The following is a 9,228-nucleotide window of genomic DNA, read 5'->3' as shown; positions in this document are numbered from 1 at the left end:
TTTGGTTGATGGTATTCAGTTCCCCGTGTGGAATGGAATGGTGGTGCTGATTAATATGAATTAAATTATAGTGAGATATTTGTTACCCAAAGTGAAAAATAACAATGATATTTACAAGGAATTGAATTGAACTCAGAACAGATTCTTGGTTACAACTTACAAGTGTGTATCATTGTATGTAGTAACTCATGATGAACTGGTGAACCTTTAATGGCTGAAAATATACAAAATGGTTTCGTGGTGTAGTTGGTTATCACGTCAGTCTAACACACTGAAGGTCTCCGGTTCGAACCCGGGCGAAGCCAATGATAATTTTTTGTAGTATGGTAATAAAACCAAGTACATCATGTTTCTCCTGACTTTGAATAAATATTGATCTGCTTTCTTTTTCAAAGTGGATCAATCTTATCAATCCACTCTTGCTTGGACATTCTCTGAAATAAGAGCCCATAATTTTCAGTCTCAAAGGTAGTCTGCCAGCAACATTGCAAACTCTTATAGCAAGATCCTCATAACCATCTTTGGAAACTTTTGATCAAAAGCAGCCAAACAAAATTTTGCATAGCTTCATAGTCTGATGGTAAAGCCACTCCATAAACATCATCAATCGTATGTGCCTCCAAACTTCCCTGTCCTGTACCGCGATGACAACCCGGCTTCCAGGACCAACCATGGACTTACTTTCATCATTGCATCTAACTGTACTGATCTGTGGACATTGTCAATAACTACAAGCCACTTTCTTGCGTTTCAGCTTCTCTCTTTCAACTCCTAGGTCAATAACTTCGTTATCATTTTGGTATGTTAGTAGAGACATAAACTCCACATCAGAAGAAGCTGGTCTTGTATAAAGTGCGTTGATGTCCTTGATATAGAGACTCACGTTGAATCTTTGAGAGAGTTGTTTAAGAGATATTTAGTGATTGTGCTCTTACCAATCCCAGGAAGACCCCAAATGCCTATCATCTTCACTTCATCCGAATCTAGGTATAACAATCGTCTCATCTCTTCCATATGAGCTCCCATTCCAACTAAGTCGTAATTGAAATCAATTGATCTCATGAAATGAGTCAGCTTTTTTGAAAACATCAGTGGTGATATTCTCTACCATGTCTGCTTCATTATCCCTAGGGGTGATCATTCATGCAACGTGGAAAGAAAATGAAGATTACATAGACTATATTCACTTTGGCTGGATCATATAAAAATAAGTTACAAGTAGAAAGATTTGTTTAAAAATTATCTCATAAATCATATTAACACATATCATCAGAGTGTTTTTGTTGATACCTTTTTTTTTTGTTCACATTTTTTGTTGCTACCTACATATTAACACATATCATCAGGAGTGTTTTTGTTGATACCCTTTTTTTGTTCACAATTTTTGTTTCTACCTACATATTAACACATATCATCAGAGTGCTTTTGTTGCTACCTTTTTTTTTTGTTCACAATTTTTGTTGCTACCTACATATTAATTTTTGATCATATTTTATGCCATGCACTTAACCTCTTTTAAGAAAAAAAAACCATTTCAATTTTGACTGAAGTAGAGTATGGTCTCAATCACTATTCTAAAAAGCATCTTAAGCGGCCGTTTGGACATAACATAAACCCTATTGAGTGTAAAAACATAAAAAAACATCAGAAAGAGGACGAACCAGTTGTTTGAATGATAACCAGCAATTGGGGCTACTTCTGCCAAGCTACTCTCCATCTTCTGATTTCCTCATTAGTTTTACCGGTACAGTTTGTCTGAAGACCTTCCCAAAATCTCCGGTTTGCTTGCGTACATCAGATGGATCCACCTTATAGAAAACCGCAATCACTATTTGACCAAACTCTCGCCTACACTTCATAATCTCCACCAGTTCATCAAGACACCATTTTGAAGAAGCATAGTTCTTCGAGAACAAGACGACCGCGATTTTAGATCCTCTAATGGCCCTTACAAGTTGAAAAGATATGGATTCTCCTCTCTCCATCTCATTGTCATTGAATTGTTTGATTCCTTTTCTCTCAAACCCCTTTTGAATGTGACTTAAAAAGTCTTTTCGGACATCTTCCCCGTGGAAGCTTGGAAAGACATCATGTGTCCAGTTACGAGACAAAGAAAGTGAAGGTGAAGAGAGACTTAATGATGAAGAGGAAGAAAAGAATCGTGTTCTCTGTTTTCGTGATTGGATATATAGAATGCTAAGAAGCCTATTGCAGCAACAAAAACTGTACGGAATAAGGAAGAATCCATTAGTATGATGAAAAGAGGATGTCATTCCTATACGGAGCAGGAATGATTAACAAACGTGGCTACCAATGTGTTGACAACTTGACATAGAACGTTGACTCCGCTGATGAGTACGTTTGCACCAATAATATTTTCGTGGATTTTTTTTGGGGGGGCGACAAGTCAGTTTTGGTGGCTCTAATTCATTTTTAGTCCAATTCAGAATAATTCATGGGTCAAATTTCTACACTGCTGACTGTTCATGGGGAAATAGGTAAAAACAAAGTACACTATTTTACAAGAGAAATGCGATTTTTTAAACGAGAGATTTTAATCTTGGATCTTAACTTTTTTTTTCTGGTTCGGAATCAAATCAACCTGCACCATTACCAAAATTTCTACACTGCTGACAGTTCATGGGGAAATAGGATATTTGTAGAAACAAAGTACATTATTTTACAAGAGAATTACGAATCTTAATATATTTTTTTTCTGGTTCAGAATCAAATCAACCTGCACCATTATTAAAAGTGCGGGTATATTTTTCGTTTTACATTTTTTTTTAAATTAATTTTTATATTTGTGTTTTTAATTATATTTATATTTTTGTATAATATTTTCTTAAATAATTAATAATAATTTTTAATCTATTCTATTAAAATAGTTGGATCACACCTATATCAATATGTCATGATGATGTTTATTCCTAAAGTTTGCAACATATTATATTTTCTAATAGTCATCTAACATAATTAGTCAAGAATATTCGTACTAAAAACCCAAAAATTAAAGTCTAATATTCTATTAGATCACGACTATATACTCGGAACGGTTTTAAATGCTATGTCCGAAAACCAATATCAAATCCAACCTGCATCGAAAATCTAACAATTTTTTTGAAAAATGTTTGAAAAATAATAATTTTAATATGTGTGTGTGTGTGCAAATTGGTTAATATAGTTTTCACTAACTTTAAATAAAATCATATTTAATAAATATTTTTAGTCGGATAACCAATTTAAAACCCGTGAAACTAAAATCTATAGAATATATTTTAATAAATAATACTTCCATAACAATATCAAATACACATTAAAAGTATACTCAAAATGTAAATTAAATATTGGCCATATAGTTAGGTACCAAATAGAAGATGATTACGTTATATTATATGCTATCTTCTAGGGAATTTAGATGCATTTTTAAAATATGTTGATTGAAGTAATTATTAATAATGTTAATCTATTAATTAAAAAGATTATTATGCAATTTAAAAAAAAAAGCAAACATAAACCCTCTCGTTCATAATAATAGTAATCTATTAACTAAAAATATTATTAGGCAATTTAAATGGTGGTTAGATCCAGAAAATAAATTTGATATGGTCCAGATTATTAGAAAAAGTGACTTTATATATATTTTAGATATCCCGTACAGATTAGTATCTTTATTTAATTGTTGTTTGTATGAATAACTGCATCGACAATCATATTTTCAGAAACTGGTCGTGTTGGTTTATGTGGCGGTTACCCCATAATTAGGAAGGTTAATGTGGTGGTTACGTTCAAAAAGTAAATTACATTGCAGTTATAATAATAAAACTAGATTTTGATCCGTCCGTGCGGATATATATTTCAAAAATATATTGCTATTTATTTTTCATGTCAATATCATAGTTGGATAAAAAGTCCAAATCTGAAGAACCGAACCGATCACGATCCGAAAGAGTAATATCAAACCCGAACCAAAGTTGATTAAATATCCAACTTATTTAAAATTTGATATTTAGACAACTGAAACTATAACCAATTCGAACCGAATATTTTGGATATCAAAATGTATCTGAAAAGATTTATATACTTATATATATACATTATATTAATTATTTTAGTTTTAATGTATATAAAAACATCCAGAATATATATGATATTTTTAGGTTGGTTTAAATACTTGAAAATATATAAAAATAGTCAAATATAAATATCTAACATAGTGAAAGTTCACTCAAAACACCAAAATATTTAAAATAATTATTGATTTTTGATCCAAAATTTAAACCAAATCAATTTATATGTTAACTTTAGGTATTCTCACATATGTTATTCAGATTTATATACAATATATTATTTTATTCATATATTTTAAGAAATTAAAATATATAATGAATTTAAAAATAACTTAAATGGGTTATCCGAACCCGAACTAAACCCGCAAAGATCCGAATATAATTTGAACTAAAATTTAGAAATATCTGAATGGAGCTGAAATCTTAGACCCCTGAAACCCAAAACTCAAACAGATCTGAAACGAACCTGAATGGATACATGAACGCCCACCTCTAGTCATAATTCGAACTGAAATTTAGAAGTATATGAATGATGCTGAAATCTTTGCCCCTGGAAACCCGAATCACAAACAGATCCGAAACGAATCGAAATGGATACCTGAACACCCAGCCCTTGTCACTATTATGTATCATATATATGTCATCATATAATTAATATTATTGGTACATTATATAAATAATCATATAATTAATAGTATTTTATATGTACCATCTTATAAATAACCACATATATTATATTCTTAAGTTTAATGTGAAATATAAAACCATAATTTAAGTTGGTATATGAAATTATGTTTTTGTTGTATTTTTCTTATATATTGATTTTTAGTAATGGTTATTGAAAATATTTTAGTAAAAATAAAATTTTGAATATACGCATATTTTAAATCAATTTTTGATATAAATCAACTTTAAATTATTATTTTGATTTGAAAAATGTATATAAAATTTAAATTTTATTTTAGGATTATTTTAGACAAAAATGTTTTTAGGTAATTATATTAGTCCATTTTGTATATTTTAAAACTGATATAATGGATTTCCAATTTTTATTACTAACATAAGCCATTACTTTTTATTTTTGACATACTTTTATCCATGTTTCAAAATTTTAATTTTTTACATTAGTTTTCTATGAATTATTATTAATTTTATGATTTTAAAAAAAAATTGAACTCTTGAAATTTTTATATTTGACTAAACTAAATAAGATAATAGTATTGTTTTTAAAAAACTGTTTTATATAATATATTATTTATATTTCAGTTTGTGTTTTTATTTTCACCGTAAAATTGTAATAAAAAGAAATATAGAAAGAAGGTTGTTTAATCCCCTAATCTATATTTGAGAAGTGATTTTGACATGTGTCATCACCATATTAATTTTGAAAGAAAAATTATGACATGGCACACTAACATTGATGACATGTCTTGAAATAAACTATGACATGGATATTTACATTTAGTATTGATTTATATTTAAGATAATTTTTTAAAATATGATAATAACTTATAGATCATTATGACATATTTACATTTAATATTGATTTATATTTAAGGTAAAAATTTAAAATATGGCAATAACTTATATATCATAATTAATATAACAATAAATAATAAATTAATAGAAATATAATAATAATTAAAATTTCGAAATATTATTTGGCTATATTTTATAAGTATATAATTTTTATTACAAAAACAATTCTTCAAATACTATGCATTTTGAAAAAAAAAAATTCTTTAAATAATGACATGGACATTTATATTTATTGTTGATTTGTATTTTTAGTAAGTTTTTAAAATATGGTAATAACTCATAGATCATATTAATATAGCAATAAATAATATAATGTTATAAATAAAAATATAATATTATTTGGAATTTTTCAAAATTTAATTCTATTTTATAATTATTATTAGTAAAACAATTGTTCAAAATTATACAGTTTTTAAATGTAATTTTCTAATCCAATACTATTAGTTTATTTTTAATATCCATAATTTTAGAGAATTATTTAGTTTTATGTTTGATAATTATACACTTAACAATTTTCTCTTGAATTTACAAAATTTGATTTAAAATATTTTTAACAAAAGATATAAATTAAAGAATATTTCAAAATTGTAATTTTAAATATATAAATACATATTGCTAAATATACATTGAATAAAAAAAATTTTTTTAATCTTAAAGTTTTTTTTGACATCTTAATATTAAAGTTTTACATATGATTAAATTAAGATTATATATTGTAAGCAAATAATAAAATCAAAAATTAACAAAATTTGTATTTTAAAATAAATTAAATTTTAAAACTTTTAGTTCTGCACATGGTGCAGGAAGGACACCTAGTCTATTGTAAAAACAATGGCTAAATGTTTAAATAAAACGAAGTATTAAATATGTTATTTATGTTTCTAAACAATTCTCATTTGTTTTCAATTTATTGGAAATACAATGGCTAAATGTGTAAATAAAAGAAAGTACACATCTCTAATATCCATGTTTCCAAACATATTTCATTTATTCTATTATCCTTGTTTTCAAACAATCCAATTGTGTAATTCAACTTTAATAATATAGATATGTATTGTTGAAATAATAAGTTGGACACAATCCCATATCAATTGGTCATACTTATGTTTTAATAGAATTGATGGTGTAAATTTTTCTTCCATCAAATTTCAAATTAAAAACATAATATAAGCATAATATCAGTAATATCTAAACTATTAAAATTGAGGCACATTTTATATTTAACCCTAAGTTTTCTTCAATATTTACCATTCTATGCCACTGGAATTAAAAAAAATATCGTTTAACATATCTTGACCCATTATTTCGCTTTCTATAAATCAACTAAGGAAAAATGGTTGCTTAGCCCAATATTTTGTCCGTTTGTTAGAGTAGCTTAATATGTTTTGGGCTTATTATACCTGGCCTAGACTATAATAACAACTTAAATATCTCTGAAGCAAACCGAAGAAACCAATAAAGAATTGTTTTATAAATTACCTAAACCATTACAAACTAAACGATTGATATATATTTTATGTATTTATAAATTTATTTTCTTTGTTTTTAAGGGATACTAAGATTTTGGAATTAGAAAAAATTATGATTCACCTCTATATTATTTTAACTAAGAAATTTAAAATTTCTTTCAAAATATTTTATTAAAATTTCAATTTTGATTTTTATCATAACTGCAGAAAATAATTTTCAATCTAAACTTATATATAAATATTATAAATATATCATTTAATATAAAAATAAAAAATAAATACCCGCCCCGTCGGACTGATCAAGATCTAGTTTGCGTTTAAACCACTAGTTTAGTTTTGAAAGCCTTTTGTTAAAAAAAAACCACTAGTTTACCAAGCCAGGTGAAAAATAATAGTTGAATTTATTACTACACTAAAAAAGAGAATATATAGATTCACAACAAAAACAACTAACACTTCAAAAAAAAAAACAACTAACACTTCTCTTTCCATATAGTTTACTGGAAAGAAAATACCATCGCCACTAAGCTAAATTCACAGCTCCATATTTCTTTTTTGTCACTTAAGCTCTCCTCTCTCCACTTGCCAATACAAAGGTGCATACAATTGCTTGCTCAACAACCAGCGTTCAGGTTAAGGAACATGCTTTTCCCACCGGGCAAGTAAGCCACGTTAGGAGACCTAGCCAACGTAGCTGCAACCTCCCTCGAAGCCTCATTCCTCCTAAGCTCAATCAGTCCCATCCCAGCTTTAGCTCTTGCATCAGATATCAACTGAGCAGCTTTACTCTCACCTTCAGCTCTAATAACCGCGGCCCTCCTCTCGTGGTCAGCCTTCATCACCACAAACTTGGACCTTGTTGCTGAGCCACTTGCTTCGCCTCCACTGCCCTAGAGTACTCCATACCGTATGACATATTCGGTGACGGCCACATCGTCGAGCTCGATGCTGAAGTCCCTGGCACGCTTGATGAGAAAGTCATGTACAACTGTACAAGTGCTGATACTTGGAATCTCTCGGTGAGGAGCTGATCAGCGTTGGAATGAGCAGCCACAGCTTTCAAAATCGAATCATTTTCATCAATCTCCCAATAGTAAATATTAAATGAATAGTTTTGTTAAATCTATAAAGAGCATGGATAGGTGTATTAAGAAACCATTTTTAAAATGACAACCCCAACGGTACTAAAGTAATTACTAACACATTCAATGGTCGAGTAAACTGTTGTTTTGAAAATTTTAATCCATTAATTAACTTAATCTTTGTTACGGTTCTTTCAATATTTGATTTAGACAGTTTATTCAACTCATAGTTTTCGGTGATTTGTATTAAAATGACAAATTTACACTATTATTCAAACATAAATTTTAAAAACTCATTTAAAATCTACTGTTATTGAATTTGACATTTTGTAAAATACTCAAAATCCGCTGTCACTAAAAATATTCTAAGCAGTAGAATTTTAAAGTTTTTAGGTAATCTTAGATTGTTTGCGTGGAGTTTTTTAGTTAAAAATCAATAAAACTTAAATTTCATGGTTTTATGTGATATTTTATAATAGTTTAATGAAAATCACCTAAAATCCATTAAATCTTCGCAATTTATTAAAATTATTTAAATCCCATTAAAAATCAAATCACATCAAATGTTAAATAAATCGAATACACCCCTTTAGCTAGATTTGCAAATTGCAATTAATACCATCCATCGCCCAACTAAGTACGGCAAAGCATGTACGGCAAGGCAAAATACCAAATCTGATTACACATTATTATTGTCTTTTGTAAGGGAAATCCAGACATATTACAAAGCTTAGAATTTTCATAAATAAATAAAAAATTAATATCATGAATAATATCTACAACCAATAGTTGATCGGTTGGAGTTTGGTAGTTATATGCTGGCTAATCTCTTTCCACTTCAATAGAGGGAATCAATAGATTTATTGATTATAGTATTTTTATTCAGTTTAATAACAAAGAAAAACTCAGAAAAATAATCTTATCTTTTAGTTTAGAAAAAATTGAAAAACGTTATGCGCTGTAGTAGTTTTATGTTTTTTTCTTTAGAAATTAGGTTGTAAGTTTTTTTGGCTTTGATTTTAATTTTTTGGTATTAATTTATTTTCAAAGGAAATTAAAAGCACTAAA

General features: G+C 28.1%; 1 non-coding gene and 1 pseudogene across 1 annotated transcript; one reads left to right on the top strand and one right to left on the bottom strand.

Annotated features, from left to right (window-relative positions):
* Positions 1-231: 231 nt before the first annotated feature.
* TRNAV-AAC (transfer RNA valine (anticodon AAC)) lies at positions 232-305 on the top strand. Its single transcript has one exon. It is a non-coding gene; the product is annotated as a tRNA-Val (tRNA).
* A 7,387-nt stretch (positions 306-7,692) lies between these two features.
* Positions 7,693-8,786, bottom strand: LOC130495610 (prohibitin-4, mitochondrial-like; annotated as a pseudogene).
* Positions 8,787-9,228: the final 442 nt, after the last annotated feature.

The sequence above is a fragment of the Raphanus sativus genome, chromosome 6 (genome assembly GCF_000801105.2).
Source record: "Raphanus sativus cultivar WK10039 chromosome 6, ASM80110v3, whole genome shotgun sequence".
Taxonomy (NCBI): Eukaryota; Viridiplantae; Streptophyta; class Magnoliopsida; order Brassicales; family Brassicaceae; genus Raphanus; species Raphanus sativus.
The sequence above is the reverse complement of the archived record's forward strand: the minus strand, read 5'-3'. Positions and strand labels throughout refer to the sequence as shown.